The sequence below is a fragment of the Onychomys torridus genome, chromosome 1, assembly GCF_903995425.1.
Source record: "Onychomys torridus chromosome 1, mOncTor1.1, whole genome shotgun sequence".
In the NCBI taxonomy this organism is placed as follows: Eukaryota; Metazoa; Chordata; class Mammalia; order Rodentia; family Cricetidae; genus Onychomys; species Onychomys torridus.
Genome location: NC_050443.1, coordinates 136,489,826 through 136,506,987, shown reverse-complemented (window position 1 = coordinate 136,506,987; position 17,162 = coordinate 136,489,826).

Genomic DNA, 17,162 nt, shown 5'->3' with positions numbered 1-17,162 from the left:
ATTGTCTAATGCTTGTTTGTTCATGGTTTAACTGATCTCACTTCCTGCCTTATACCCCATCTCAGCTCAACGAATGGTCCCTCTGCCCATTTCCCTATCAACTAATTTATATATTGATACACTTTCTCAAAGAACTTAAGAGAATTTGTCCTTCATAGATCTCCACTTCATCTCTCCCTGTTAGGCATGGGTAACCTCAAACTTCAAGAAACTGACTCTAACCTAAAGATATGACTTCATCTCTGGCTTTAGTAGTCAGTGCACTATCTTGGAGATGCTGTCTTGTCCTGAGAAAACCTTTCTTTCTCGGTTAATTGTATTTTATTTGTTATGCACAAGAGGGCTCAATTAATTCTTATAATGTAAGATTATCTGAGAAATCAAAACTCAAATCAGAAATCTAGACACCCCAAATCCCTCCTATTTGCCCTTTTCAGTCATAGATCTCCAGCCCCAAGAGAAACGGTTATACTCATTTTTACAAACCAGAGATTCACCTTGATTCTTTTTGTTATTGCATAAGTGCTCTGAAGAGCTTACTCTTCTTGACCTCAAACCAAGAACTTCCTATGTCACGTTTGTTTTCTTTCTGTCAGATATGTGAGATCCAACCAAGTTGGTCAGTGTATTGATATGGGATATACATAAGAGTTATTAATCCACTCTGTGGCTGATGGATTTAAGAGATTTTCTTGCTTCTTACTGTTACAAAATATGCTTTGATAAATGTATGACAAACATGTTCTGTCCTATGATAGATATATGTGAATGTGTGTGCCCAGTTAACTATAATTGCCAACATTCGCCCCAAAGATTTGAGTTTTCCTAACTCATGAAATGTGTAAAGTTCACCATATAAGTGGAAGGGCCTTGCAGATGTGGTTAAGTTCAGGACCTTGAGATGAAGAGGATTTTTTTCTACAAATCATAAGTATAGTATATGTGTCCTAGGAAGAAAGCCAAGGGCAATTTTGCACAGACAGACTTAAAAAGAATGAGAGAGAGAGAGAGAGAGAGAGAGAGAGAGAGAGAGAGAGAGAGAGATTAGTGTTTGTGGCCACAGACAAAGAATATCAATAGTCACCAGAAACTGGAAGAAGCTAGCACCTGATTCTACAAAGTGTCCCCAAAGGCAGTATAACCCTGACCCATTTCAATTTTAGCCTAGTAGTATTGACTTCAGGCTTCTGATCTTTAAAACTGTATTAGAACAAATTTCTTTTGAACCACCCACTTTGTGTGATTCATTTCAGGGCACTATCACTGTGCTAAGTGGTTTTCCCAACAGACAATTATCTATTTAAAAGGGAAGAAAAAACTCAGTTCTCTAATTGCCAACAGTATTGAAATGCAGGGCATACTCTCTGAAGAGTAGGGTTTAAAAGGAAATTATCTACAGCATAAAAATATTTGCCTGTTCACATGTCCATCTTTCTTGTAAATATTTATAATTATCATAAAGATTCAAGAGAAAGAATAAAAATATTCTCAACAATACTATGTACTGAAGGGCTAGTTAATCCATAACTTGAGATGCACATGTATACATGGCAGGTCTTTCATGCACACACCAGCCCCACACCACATCCTACCCTCTGACTCTGAATCAGAGAAAACTAAACCAACGGCCAATGTTCATAGGCTCTACAAAGTTCTCTTACCTCATATTTCCTTCCCAACACTGATGGCTTAAATTTTTTAAATTAAAGGTGTGTGTGTATGTGTGTGTGTGTGTGTGTGTGTGAATGTCATATGTGTGCTGGTGTCTGTAGAGATCAGAAGAGAGCACTGGATCCCCTGGAGCTGGAGTTACAAATACCTGTGGACACCCACCACCACCACCTGGGTGCTGGGAACTGAACCCCAGTCCTTTGCAAGAGCTTTGAACTGCTGAGTCATTCCTCCAGTCTCAATATCCATTGTTTATAGAAATACAGGAAGACAAATAATAAGAAAGAAAATGGAAACAAGTGACAATTTCAATCATTGGGAAAAAATGTGGTTGTTCTCTGCTCAGATGAAAATAGAAGACCAGACCAGGAATAAACTCAGTGCATGCAGAAGTTGGGAACTATTGTGAGGACTGGAGTCAAGCTTAACTTCGAGGATCACCTAAGGAACTTTTAGGACCAAGTATAATCCACTTTGGAAATAAACACAGAGTCAAGGCAAACTGAATAAAAGAGAACTAAGGAGGAAAATGAAATAAACATGAGGCTTGAAATGTGTTATATCCTTTCCTCCAAAAAGAAAGAAAGAAAGAAAGAAAGAAAGAAAGAAAGAAAGAAAGAAAGAAAGAAAGAAAGAAAAAGAAAGCTGAACCCCCAACCCTCAGAACTCATAAATGTGAATTCTTTAGGAAATCAAAGTCATTCTGGAATAGGGGGTCGTCAGTTTAATGTGACTAGAGTGACTGGTCACTGGAATGCTTATAAGAGGAAGGAAATATCTTCACAAACATGGAGAAGAGAATGTCATGCAAAGACTAGCATGGACAGCAGGTGGAGGCTCGGCCTAGAAATGTACTACCACAGGCCACAGAAGCACCAAGTTTCTGTTAATCCTGATATTTGTCAGAGAAAAACCAGTTCCACCATTTTGAGACAAATTAAAGAAAGCCTTATTAACATACTAAATACCGACCGAGATGGAATTTGGTCAGAACCACTCCTGGAAATATCTCAGCTGAGTGGCCCCAAGACACAGGTTGTTGGGGCTTTTTTAGACAAAACTCATAGGCCATTGTACTTCCCCATGAGGCTTTATTTTTTTAATAACTACAACTCCCAGAATCCCATGCAGTTACCTGGTCTTTAGGCAAGTGGGGCTTACAGGTTAATTTAGGGTTTAACGAGAATAGTTGAAACGATCCCAAATTAGAGCATGTTAAATTAAATAGCAGGGGCTACATGGGTCATAGCCATTATCAAATTAAATGTTTATCTGTAAAAGAAAAAATTCAGAGAGTGATAGACACAAATGTCAAGATCAAGCTAATGCTGCTAAGAAGTATGGTCACCAGCCCACCTTTGAAAAATACTGTTGGTATCCAGTTCTTCAGATGGAAAGTAGCCAGGCATGATGGCACATTCCTGCAGTCCTAGCACCTGAGACTGATGGGGGACACACGGACATTGACACTATTCTGGAGTAGACTTTGTCTCACAAGTTGAAAAAAAAATTGATATTGACCTGAGTAATTTTATCAAGCTCAATAATGAATGCACTTACTAAATACAATATTGCACGTGTTAAATATTCTATAACAAGATGTTAAAAGTGAGAGAGTGAAAACTCGCTCTTGATTTGGAGACAAATCAGATCCCATCCTGTAGAAGCTAAACCTCCATGTGTTTCTGTAAAGAAATGAAATAGAAAAAGGAGCTTGTGAAAACAACGCACAGAAAACAGAAAGCTAGTACCTAGGATTCGTGCAAGAGTAGAGAACTTTTTTCCCTGCTTGAGAAAAGAGATATGTCATAAACAAGCTTGCTACCTGCAAAACTAATTAGGGGACTTACTTTGAGATACAGAATGTGAAAGCTTTTGGAAAAGAATAGAGACAAAAAAAACCTTATTTGTATTCAGGCAGAATAATAGAAGGCAAGAATTTCTAACAAAGAACAAGTCATCCATTTACCCACAACTCCTTTCCTGAAATATTACATCCCAAGAAATAATGGAACAGCACCTGGAGTTCAGGAAGAAATGCCTTGGCCCAATAATCCTATGATAAAAATGTTCTTCTTACACAGAAACAACAGAAAGATGTTTGGATATGAAAGAGCCTGGAGGACAGACTACTCTAGCTGCTCTTTCAGAGAACTTGGGTTTGATTTCCAGGAACCACATGAGAGCTCAAAACCATCTATACAATTTCAGTCTGAGACGATCTGACCCTCTCCTGGCCTCCATGGGCACTGTGAGCATCACATGCTACACCTACACATAAAATTAAATACTTAATATGAAATAAAATAATTTTTAAAAATATAAGTGCAAGAACAAAATATAATTACTTCTAGAGAAGATGCACTGTATATAATAATTTGGGACTAGTTTCTGTAAATTCAAAAATATCTAGATCTGACATACAGACAGAAAAGTAACACAGTAGATATAGATCTTGTTGGCATAACTATCTAAAACAGTATGTAGATACAGGTGTCACCTACATAACAGCAACAAAAGGGAAAACAACCTTTTCTTATTTAACTCTGATAATAACTTAATCAGCAAAAAACCTTCATACGATTTCTGACCCCCAAAATGTGGACCAAGATTTATCAGTGACAGCAGACATTCAACCCATGCTTTTCTGCAACAAAGATCAGCTGTGTGTTCTCCAGATCCACTTGATTCTAGTATGAACTGCTGGACATGATATCAGATCTCACCATGGGCTCAGCCCCATGAGACTGCCCCTTAAGTTAGCTGAATTTAAGTAACACATGCCTCTGACTGAGGCTATAAATAGGAATTCTTGCAACTGTGTCCTTGGCTTTGAATAACTTGCTTAAGCAGCCTAGAGAAACATTTTACTTATATTTGCCAGCTTGTGAGAAAGGACATTACAAACATATAGATACACAGGGCAGGGTCTTCCAAGTCAGTGATCTGGAAGCTCTCTACAGCCTATCTTTTGGGGTTTTATGGAGACTCAATCATGTAGGAATGATGTACTACATCACTGACTAGTGAGGACCAATTTAACCTTCTCTCCCAAAAGATGGGAAGCAACCTAAGACCTGCCATCCATCAGTAGATCTTCAGCATATGAAAAACAACTTATCAAGAGTCCAAGAATTTTAGACTTATATGCCAAGAAACAAAGAAAAAGACTTTATGTGTATGCCATTAAGCAACACTGAGACATAGTCTGTATTTTATGTGGCTAGCTATATGAAATTATGTAACTATTTTCTCTCAATATATATGGATATTCTCTGTAAATGTTTATACATTTATCTACCTGTATGGATATCATTCATAAATATGTTTATGCTGTTATCTATAGTGGTATTTGCTCTGCCCATGACCTTCAGCTATAGAGCCCAAAAGAGGCAGTGCTTCTTGCTATTGTATGGGATCTCTTAAAAGGAAAAGGAGAAGTATCATGAACTTCTTCGCTCTGCTGCTTGCTTTCTGATCTGATCAAATCACCAGGTGGAGTCACACTTGGTCAGAACAGAGGATAACTTCAGCTGTTTACTTGGTTCTGTATTCATGAGTGGATTTCCTCAATTTATGTCTTAATAAATCCCTATTACCAATTAAATAGACACATGTGTATTGATCTTAATTAGTGGCACCCAATGTGGGACCTGACCCCATGAGCCTAAGATTGAGGGTCTCATGCTCTACTGATTAACCCATTTAAAAAGTTATTGACTTAAAAGATCATTTCTTCACCATACCTCTACATGAAAAGGATAGAAAAAAAATTGCCTTCACAGTACCTACTTATAATAATTCCCAACCAATTGAGAGATATCAATAGAAGGTCCTCCCACAGGGACTGTTAAATAGCCTTACCCTGTGAAAAACCATTGGAAATAATTCATGCAAAATTTCCCACAATCTATAACTACCACTATATGGATGATATCTTATTAGCTGATCCAAAGTTAGGTACCTTAGAAAACATGTTTGAAGAAGTAAAGAAAGTTTTGCCTCACTGGGGATTACAAATTGCTCCTGAAAAATAGAAAGAGGAAATTCTATTAATTACATAAGATATAAGATCTACAAAAAATTAGACCCCAAAAGTGACAACTCAGGAGAGATCGGTTTCAGACTCTTAATGATTTTCAAAAATTGTTAGGAAACATTTCCAACTTCCAGACCATCATTAGAATACCTAAAGATGGACTAGTAAGTTTGGCTAATACCCTAAAAGGGGACAAGAACTTAAATAGTCCAAGAGAATTATCAGCTGAAGCTGAGAAGGAATTGGCTCTAGTAGAAAAGAAAGTACTAGAGGCACATGTGGATCATGTGAATCCAGAACTTAAATACATTCTGGCCATATTTCCCTCCAGACACTCCCCAGAAACAGGTAACAATGACTCCTAGAAATAGATTAAATAACAGTTTATTAATCTTGAGTTTTCTCAATGCTGATGAGAAAGGAATAACAGCTGTGGAGAGACATTGGACAACAGAAAAAACTCCTTGGCTAAACCAACTGGTTTGCTTCAAAGATGTGTTGACCTTGGAATGGAAACCAGGATATGTCCTATGATGGAGAAGGGGTTTGGCTTTTGTTTCTGCAGGAGAAGAAAAGCTAAGGATACCAAGAAAATTAATAAACATTTGCTTTCAAAAGGAGAAGCCCCTTGATGAGAAGAAGTAATACCTCATCCACCAATGTAACAACTCTACAAGTTGTGAGAAAAATTCAACAAACAAGGGTTGGGACATGATTCTGGTTTTTTGTTTTGTTTTGTTTTGGTTTGTTTTTTTTTTTGTCTTAACAGGATAATAGAAATACTCATATTTGAGAAATCATAAGTCCCTGGACACCTAGACATCTACTGCTCTACTGCATAAAGGAAAGACATATTGGTACCAATATATTTTTCAAGGTAATATCTTACTGCCTAACATCAATACCTCTTTAACTCTAGAATACTTGTGGTCCAAATTCTATTATAAATCTAGCTGTCTTAGGAGTTGGAATGTGGCTTCATATTAGTAATAGAAAAGTTAGGAGAGTCTGTCTCATATTGGAAGAGCCAACTGGTGAGAGACGGAAGAAAACCAATAATCTAGGGATCATTGTTGTCATGATTCTATTTCTTTCCATGCTTTATCCTTGATTTCTGGAAATCTTTTCTCAAATCACCCTAAATCTAAACTTTCCATGTTGATATTAATAATGTTCAAGTTTTCCCCAGTAAAAAAATAAGTCTTTCCAATAGCAATCTCTGAAGTCTCCAGAAGGAAAATGGAGCCCCACATCAATGACTCTATTCGATCCAGAAAGATGCCATTGTACCTAACAACATTACTCAATGGTCAACTTTGGACTGATAATTCTTTAGAACAGTTCCAAGATGCATGGTCTATCATATTACACTTCTAGCCAGAATCTCTAACAATCTTACTCATTACTCTAAGACTGGCTATAGACTCCACAGCTAGTCCTATTGAGACCTAGCTAAACTTTCTTACAGAATCACACAGAGATAACATTGACCCCTAGACAGCAGGAAGTAATTCTAAGAAAACAATGCTCCTCTTGCAAAGGTTTAATTTTTCTCAGGATAGATAGATGGATGGTTTATAGGGCTGGAGGTGGAACAATAAAATTTAGACTCAGTATTCTCCTTTAGAAAAGAAAAAGAAGAATGGATAGGTATAGTATACTAAGGGAGATTATTGTATCTATTAGTAAACTGATTTAGCAAACTATTAGCCTTGGATAATTTGCACTTGATATGGATTCTTGTATATTTGATACAAATGTAAACTATCCTTATATTTCTATTTAAGATAATTTGTATTTTGGTACAAATCCAAAACTGTATTTGTTGTATTGTACTTACCTTTCTACTCCTGTTTGGAATATTTTGTATATTGATACAAATGTAAAATTGTATTTGTCATATTGTATGTATGCATGTTCTGCCTTTGTTTAGGATATTTTGTATATTAATACAAATTAAAGATATTGTTGTCATATTGCATATTACACTATACATTTTTACCTTTGTTTAAGATACTTTGAGTATTGTCACAATTTTGAGGTCATTGTCCTTATATGGTACATCTGCTTACAGATTGTTTACCTTGTTAATGTGTAGCTTTAGTCCTTAGGTTATTTAGGTAGATAAGACTTATGGAACTATAGTCACCCATGCTTGCTATTTCTATAGTTATGTTAGTTAGGATCTCCAGATTTACAGAAACATATATCAGATGGATAGGTAATCTTCAAATACTTCATAGACCTAGAGAATATGACATTTAAATGTCTTGATAACTTAGAATTCTGTTGATGAGAGACATGATTGCTCCTGGCAGCACTGATCTGATGCCAAAGAGAATATTGGGCTTCTAAGACATTTCTGTTTGGAAGTTTATCTTCTTGGCACAAAATGGCCTGCTGGACAAAGAACTGCCCTTGCCTCAACTGCTGACAGTATGAACACAGTCATTCCAGGTAAGGAGAACACAAGGAAAACTGACTACTGAACTTTGCTAAAACAGGGTAAGATGGCCTTTCAAAATTCCTGCTTCTGAAAATGGTCTGTCAGATATTCTAGGCCCATAGCTAAATTGGATTCCCTAATGATGCTGAGAAACTTCAGGTGACTATCCAGGCTGCCAGCTGTCTCTGTCTATTCTTGCAAGATTTTTGTAAAGTGCTTGCTTTCATTTTCCATTTTCTCAGGTATTATTATGCTCCTTCTCAGGTCTTTGATGGGGTTGAAGACTAAATAGTTACAGTTACAATCATCTTGTATCTTAGCTAGAAAATATTAGCTACTAGAGTTAGAATCTTCAGGATAGGACAGCTATTAGATTAATCTTGGTAATTCACCATTTACCTATGATCTGGACATTTGGCATGTCTTTCTTGTTTGATGTTGTTCTTGTTTATAGTTCATTTTGTTCATACTTGATAATCAGTTTTCATTAAGTTTAGAACCTTCTTATTTATACAAAAAAAATAATGGTATTTGCTATGCCCATGACCTTGGGCTATAGGGCTCAAAGAAGGTGGTATCTCTTTCCATTGTATGTGACCTCTTAAAAGAAAAGGAAGAAGGGTCATGAGCCCCTTCTCCCTGTTGCCTGCTTGTTGGTCTGATCAAACTTCCAGGTCATTTTGCTCCTGGTCAGAACAGAGGACAACTTCAGCTGTTTACTTGGTTCAGTATTTGTGAGTATATTTCCTCAATTCATATCTTAATACATCCCCCCTTACCTATTAAATAGACTCATGTGGATTGATCTTTTTTATTTTGTTTTTGTTTTTGTTTTTTTGAGACATCATTTTTCTGTGTAGTTTTGGTGCCTGTCCTGGATCTTGTTCTGTAGACTAGACTGGCCTTGAACTCCCAGAGACCAACCTGGCTCTGCCTCTGGAGTGCTGGAATTAAAGGCATGTGCCACTACCACTCAGTATGTAGATTGATCTTAATAGTTATCTATCTATATAAGTCTGAAACTCAGAGTCTCCTCCTGAGATTACCTTCTGACCTCCCTGATAAACACTGTTAATGAGAATCTTACCCAACCAGCCCTCTGGCCCTCCAGTCTCCCCCAGCAGACCATCAGCACTCACATCATGTTTCAGTTCTTATCTACGTGGCTGCAGAAAGCCCAACACTTGGAAGTTATACATCTTCATCTAGCTGCCAGCCCACGTGAGTCTCTATATGTACCTTGCTCTGAATTAATCCCTACTATCAACTCTATACCTTGATTGTACCCTATAAATCTCACCTACAAATTCCTAATAGTGATGTTTTGAATAATCCTTTCAGATTTCAATATGTTAAACATTAAATCAAAATGAAGTCTCAAAAGTATCAAATGCAAAAAGAAGACTTACAATAACCATCCAAAGTGAAAGAGTTGTGCTGTGCAATAGTCTTTCTGTATGCTGTGAATATATGTTGCTCTCATTGGTTGATAAATAAAGCTGATTTGGCCTATAGCCAGGCAGAATAAGACTGGGTGGGAAAGCCAAATGGGGATATAGGGAGGAGGTCAGAGTTGTCAAAGAACCAGTAAGCCATGGGCCATTTGGTGGTTCACAGATTAATAGAAATGCGTTAATTTATATGTAAGAGCTAACTAGTATTAAGCCTGAGTTATTGGCAAAACATTTATAATTAATATAAGACACTGAGCGATTATTTGGAAACAGCTGTGGAATGGAGCATGTCAGAGAAAAGCCATCCATTTACAGACTTGGGGCTGAAGAAATGGCTTAGCAGTTAAGGATATACACTGCTCTTGCAGAGGCCCTGGATCTGGGACCCAGAACCAACCTCAGGCCCCTCACAACTGCCTGTAACTTCAGCTATAGAGGATCCAAAACCATCTTCTGGCCTCCACAGGCATCTAAATACACACACACACACACACACACTCACACACACACACACACACTAAAAATTAAATATATTTTATAAATAAATAAAAACAAAAGACTCATTAATTGACAACAGACTTTTCAGTAAAAGTAGAAGCCAGGATAAAAGAAAGAACATCTTTGAGTCAATGAGTGGAAGATGTTTCTCAGTGATTCCATTCCCACTAGAAACTAGTGGTTTGATATGCCTCTTTAAGATCTATACATGAAAGGCTTAGTCCTATTGTAGGTGGCAGGACTTTAAGAGGTGGAAGCCAACCAGAAGCAGTTAGGATGTTTGGCCTTGAAGGAGATACTAGAAGCCCCAAACCTGCCTCCAAATCTTCACTTCTAGGCCCCAAGGAGGAAAGCAGTTCCTTTCACCACGTGCTCACTACCATGATACATTGCCTCACCATACACCTAAGGGTAATGGAGCCAAGATAGCATGAGCTAACACCTCTGAGATCATAAGCAAAAATAACCTTTCCTACTTATAAATCAATCACCTCGAATATTTTATCACAGCAATAGAGACCTAACCAAAACTATTGGTTAGGTCCCCATTTATCCACATCCATGTCAATACCTACACCCTGACAATTTTAAATGTGTCATTTTACTGAGTGTGAAGTAGTATTTCATCATGAATTTGAGTCTCATTTCCCTAGTGACTCACAGTGTTGAACACCCTATTTTATGCCCATTGGTCATTCAAATATTCTCTTTGGAGAAATGTCTATTCAAATTATTGTCCATTTTAAACTAGACTGTGATATCATTATTGACTTAAAAGAACTTGCTTCATACTTACATATAAGTATCAGACTTATATGTACAACTATCTTACACATATTTTTCCAGTGCTGTAGGCTTTTTCCTTTTCCTTTTATTTTTGGTCTTGGTTTCTATCACATGAAATACAAAAGTTTTAATTCTGACCAAGGAAAATGAATTTATTCTTCAGTTCCTTGTGCTTTTGGTGTCGTGTCTACATAAAGTGTCTCACCTAGTGTTAATCTTTCCAATCTTTTGTCTAAAAAAACTTTCATAGCGTAAGCTTTCATATTGTGTCTTTGATGCATTTAAGTTGATTTTTGAGTGTGGTATTAAATCGGGCTCCAATGAAATTCTTTTGCATGTGAATGTCTGGCAGCCTCAACATTTGTTGAAAGCACTCTGCTTTTCCACACTGATTTATTTTAGCAGGCTTCTCAAAAATCCCTTAGACACAGAAGTGAGGTGTTGTTTATGGACTCTCTTTTTCATTCCATTTACATTTAGGTCTTTCTTGCGGCCAACACATGCCATCTCAGAGATTATTACTAACTTATTCAAGGTTCTGATCCTGGGAAGCCTGGAGCCTCTAACATTGTTCTTTCTGTAGATTGTTCTGAATCTTCTGGTCCACTTATCATTTTAAGTTTCAGGATGGAATTTCAGTTTCTGAAAAAAGGTCAACTAGGAATTAAGAGGAATAACACTGAATTTGAAGGAATAGTGATGTCTTAGGGGTATTAAACTTTCCAATTAATGAATGTGGGGTATCTTTATTTCTTGCAGCCTTCCTTAAGATTTTGTTGTAGACCAGACTGGCCTTGAACTCTAGTTCCAGGACAGCCAAGGTTACACAAAGAAACTGTGTCTTGAAAAATAAAAACAAACAAACAAATAAAGCCACATCCCTAAACCTAAATTATATATAGTTAATAATTGTAGCTAGAGTTTTCCTGCCTGGCCCAGTCAGGACAAATCTCTCTTACCCGCCAGTCCCACAGTCTCTCAGACCTAACCAAGTAAGCACACAGAAACTTACATTGTTTAGAAACTGTATGGCTGTGGCAGGCTTCTCATTATCTGCTTCTTCTATCTTAAATTAACCCATTTCTGTTAATCTATTCTTTGCCACATGGCTTGTGGCTTACCAGTGTCTTTACATGTTGCTTCTCATGGCGGCGGCTGGCAGTGTCTCCCTCCAACCTTCTACTTCCCAGAATTCTCTTCTCTCTTGTCCCGCCTATACTTCCTGCCTGGCCACTGGCCAATCAGAACTTTATTTACACAGAGCGATATCCACAGCAAATAATTATATATATATATAAATAATTATATATATATATATATATATATAATTCAGTATATAATTTCTAATTTATAATTGCATGCTAAAGACTCTTAAATATACAGGTAAATATACCTCTCACCCCTCACTAAAGAAGTTTCTTTCTGCAACCAACTGAGAACCATTACATAAAGTCACGATATATATATTCTGTAAAATAGTCAGCTAGGAAATAAGAGGAATCTCTCTCTCTCTCTCTCTCTCTCACTCACTCATACACACACACACACACACACACACACACACACACACACACACAAAATCATGAATTTGAGAGTGAATGAGTAGGACACAGGAAGGGCTGACATTGAGAGAGAGGAGAATAGAAATGATGTACTTACGTACAAAATTCTCAAAAAAATGTAATAAAAAGTGGAAATGGCCACCTTGTTGTTCTTGTTATTAAGGAGAAAGAAAGCATTTTGGTTTTAGCATTAAATACAGTGTTAGTTGCTTGTTTTCCACAGAAGATGTGTTAGATGAGAACCTCCTTCGTACAGCCTAGACTATCTCAACTACTTTTTCTCCATGTACGGTTTTATCTTTTACCCTAAGAATGTGGTTTAGTATGTTGATTTTGTGTTGTTGTTTTTTTTTTTTTTTTCAGACAGAGTTTCCCTATGTATGCCACACTGGCATTGCATTTGTGGCCATCCTCTTGCCTCAGTCTTTAGATGTGGCTTACCAAGCTAGCTTTCCCCAGGACTCCTGAACTCTCCATGGTCACCCTGTGGTTACATGCTGGGAGCTGAGGTTGGAGCTAGGCATGTTCCTGCTTGTGTCTGCATTACCTTTCTGCTTCTTCATGACACCTTTTTCTTGATTCCAAATGCTCTTCTTCTCTCTCCCTCTCCCTGATTTCATGTTCTCCTTTGTAATTCTAAATTTTCTTGTTCTTAGGGTTATAGAGAGGAAATGTCTAATTTGCCATCTTACCAGGGACAGTCTGTAAGCTTTGGTGATGTTTAGGCCCTTTCAAAGCTAAGGGTGTGGTCCACTCCTAGGTGTAACCTAAAAGAAATGAAAACACATGTTCACACAAAACCCTGATACTTTTTTATCCCAGCACTCAGAATTTAGAGGCAGGAGGATCACAACAAGTTCAAGGCCTTGTCCAGGGCTACATAGTTAGACTCTGTTTCAAAAAGGGAAGCAACAAGAACAAAGATTATGTGCATAGGGCAAGCCTTTAATCCCAGCACTGGAGATGCAAAGGCAGGTAGATCTTTAATGAGTTCAAGGCCACCCTGGTCTACATAGTGAGTTCCAGGCTAGCCAGGGCTACACAGTGAGACTCTGTTTCAAAAAAGAAAACAAAATTGTGTACAAATGCTCATAAGAGTCCAAACTCCCATCAGCCACTGCTGACAAACAACATGGAGTCAGGCATTCTTTAGAATGTCATTTGCATAGTCTAGGCATACACTGGAACATCATGAAGAACTGACACATGCTTCAGTGTTTAGGGATCATTAAAATCAATGTAAAAAGCCAGGTGTAGGCTAGAAATGTAGCACAGCAGCCCAGTACTTATCCAGGATGCTCAAGGCCCTGGTTTTGAGCACTGGCACTGAAAAAAAATGAGTAAAAAATAAGTCACAAAAGACAACATGACTCTGATTAAATGGAACTCCAGACTAGGAAAGTCCATAATGACAGAAAACACATTAAGGGTTGCCTGCATCTAGAGATGGAGTTAGTGGGAAGTAACTGGTAGCAAGTACATAGTTTCTTCTGGCAAGGTGAGACCATTCTAGAATTACAATGTGGTGATGGTTGCAAGCTCTATAAAGAGCCAAAATGTCATGGAATAGGCCTAAGTATTCCTTAAAGATTTGTGTTGTAGGGCATGTGAATTTTATGCCAATAAATTTAAATATTTTCCAAAAAAATTTAAAAAAGCTAAAAATTTGTATTCTCAAAATCACAAAACAACTGATAATAACTCCATGATGTGAAATGTAAGATAGAGTCAACCATGTGGTCCCTTGGCATCATAAAAAAACCTTGACCTCTATTCATGTTTTCTGAACAACCAATAAATAACAGTTCCTTGGTTTCACATCCTCAAAATCAAATAATGTGTCCCTTTCCTTTCATTATTTTTTAAGACCAGTAAATCACTCCAGAGAAGGAAGTCAGTAATAAGAAAATTAGGTGCATTGTTTACTAATTATGCATTATGTAAATCTTTCGCAAACCCTCATGTAAGACTTCTCTATAGTCTTCCTTTTCCTTTTGTTTCTACCTACCTAAAAAGGTTCCAACCCCAATTTTGACAGTGAGCAATGTGATGTGTTCAAGAGGTACACGTAACTAAATGAGGATTTAATGAGACCACTGTTGTGTGACTTTTTAAATTGCACACACACACACACACACACACAGACACACACACAGACACACACACAGACACACATACACACACACACACACACACTCACAAAGCCAAAACCTATGATAATGTGACATTTAAGTTGCAAATTGAAATTCAAAAAAATTAGGAAATGCAAAACTTATGGTTGTCATAGTAATTGTACTTACTCTGGAAAGTTCAGTGTGCTTCCTGAGACATCATGTTTTACATAGTCTTTTATATGACACATGGTATCAAATATAAAGATGCTACATGGCTCATAATGGTTACTAACATATAAACTTAAATGAACATAAATGGTTCTTTTTGATAATACATTTTGCAACATTTCAGGCACTAAAATCAGAACTGACATAATTGCCCTAAGTTCATACAATAATTTTAAATTCTGCCTATAGTTTATTCACTGTCTTCCTTTCTTCTTATAGAACATAGTGGTTGTCTTAGTTAGGGTTTCTTTTGCTGCAATGAAACACCATGACCAGACAGAAAGTTGGGGAGGCAAGGGTTTATTTGCATTTATTTATTACACTTCCATGTCACTGTTCATCACAGAAAGTAGTCAGGATAGGAGCTCAAACAGGGCAGGAACCTGGAGGCAGGAGCTGATACAGAGGCCATGGAGGGAAGCTGCTCACTGGCTTGTTCCCCATGGCTTGCTCAATGTACTTTCTTGTAGAACTCAGGACCACCACTCCAAGTGATGGCACCACCTGCATTGAACCATCAATCACTAATTAAGGAAATGCATCACAGTGGATCTTATGGAGGCATTTTCTCAGTTGAGGTTCTCTCCTTTCAGATAAATCTAGCTTGTGTCAAGTTGACATAAGACTAGCCAGCACAGTTATTCTGGTTGGTTTTTGATAGACTTGACACATCTTGGAAGAGGAACTCCAGTTGAGAAAATGCATTCATTAGATTTCCTGGAGTCAAACTCATGGAACACTTACTTAATTAAACTAAACTGATGTGGGAGGGCCCAGGCCGTGATGGTAGGAGCTGCCACCTTTGGGCTGGTGGTCCTGGATATTAAGAGAAAGCAGGCTGAACAAACACGAAAAGTAACCTAGTAAGCAATGCTTCTCTGTGACCTCTGCTTCAGCTCCTGCTCTGACTTCCTTCTGTGGTGGATTTGAAATCTGGCAGGATAAGATGAAACAATTCTTCTCTTCCCCCAAGAGAAGTCACAGTGTTTATCACAGCAATAGAAACCTAACCAGATCAATTCATTCAAATACATGTGAGATGAACTCATTTAGCAAATCCATGTCTACATCAAAGCCTCCCCTGCGCCCCCCTCCCCCACCAAGTTGAAAACAGAATGTGAGAAACACAGAATGCCGGATTCTGCTCCCAGATGACTTTTTGTCACAGCATTTCAGTCAGGTAAGGTAAGAATTCTCGCAGCCTGAAAACTGTAGAATTCTGTGTTTCATCTGAGTTTCATACCTCTACCTTGAAAACTACCCCGCCACTTCTCCAATCACTATTCCACTATCTCCCTGATGAATACTTTTGAAATCTCATTTATTTTTGTAAGACAAGACAAAATTGAACCATCCCTGGGGCAACAAATAGCAGCATGCACATGATACATTTTTTTTTCCTCCACTAAAAAGTTGTTTTTCTTAGGGCAAAACTTGATAGGAAAGCTAAGGTTTTTATGAGTAACTAGAAGGCAAATTATTATAACTTACACCTTTATAGCTTCAAAACATCTCAGCCAAGAAAGTAGACAACCCCAAATATATACTTTTTGATATGTTGAATCAAATAAATTTAAGTGAAAGAAATTATTTTTCAATTTCCTTGGTACTTTAAAGCATCATTCCAATTAACTGTCCCTTCTTCTAAGGGGAGCCAGCAGGGTTGAGTGCTCTGGCTGGGCTCAAGTGAAACCCATCCAGTCTGCAGTTGACCTCGACATCTGTTTATTCCTATCATTTACCATAGTGCATTGTAACCCTGCATTTACTTATGTCTGTCCCACAGAGAACTTAGAGTTTAGAACTTTCATTCTCCCTTTATTTCACATACAACTGTATCCTGGTTACAGGATTTTTATGAATTCTCACATGGATACATAAAAATCATCACATAATAATGGAATTATTCCTTTTGTGTCCACAAAAGAAACACGGTGTACCTGCGCAATGAGTTGGTTGATAATTACGATTTGCCACACCCCCATTTCCCCTGTGTGGATGCTATTGTTGATTCCACAGTAAGCACTCAAGGAAAAAGGGTCTCTCCTCTCTTCTCTCTCTGAGTTGAATAGAAACCATCTTTATGATGTGCCAGAAGGAATGTTTCTACTTTGTTTTTAGGAAAGCACAAGTATCTGTGATGTCAGCAGTAAATCTGTGTGAGCATAATATATTTGACACTGAGGCCTGAGATTCTAGGGACTTCAACCAAAATATTTACAGGAGGACTAGATAAATTGCTTATGTGGTGCTTTGTAAGTTTCAGCTTATATTTTGCCTTCAAACATTTGGCTCCATCAGGCCATTTTGTGTTCATCTGGTCTACACTTACTCCTTTTTTAAAATTTTGTAAACTTTATTATT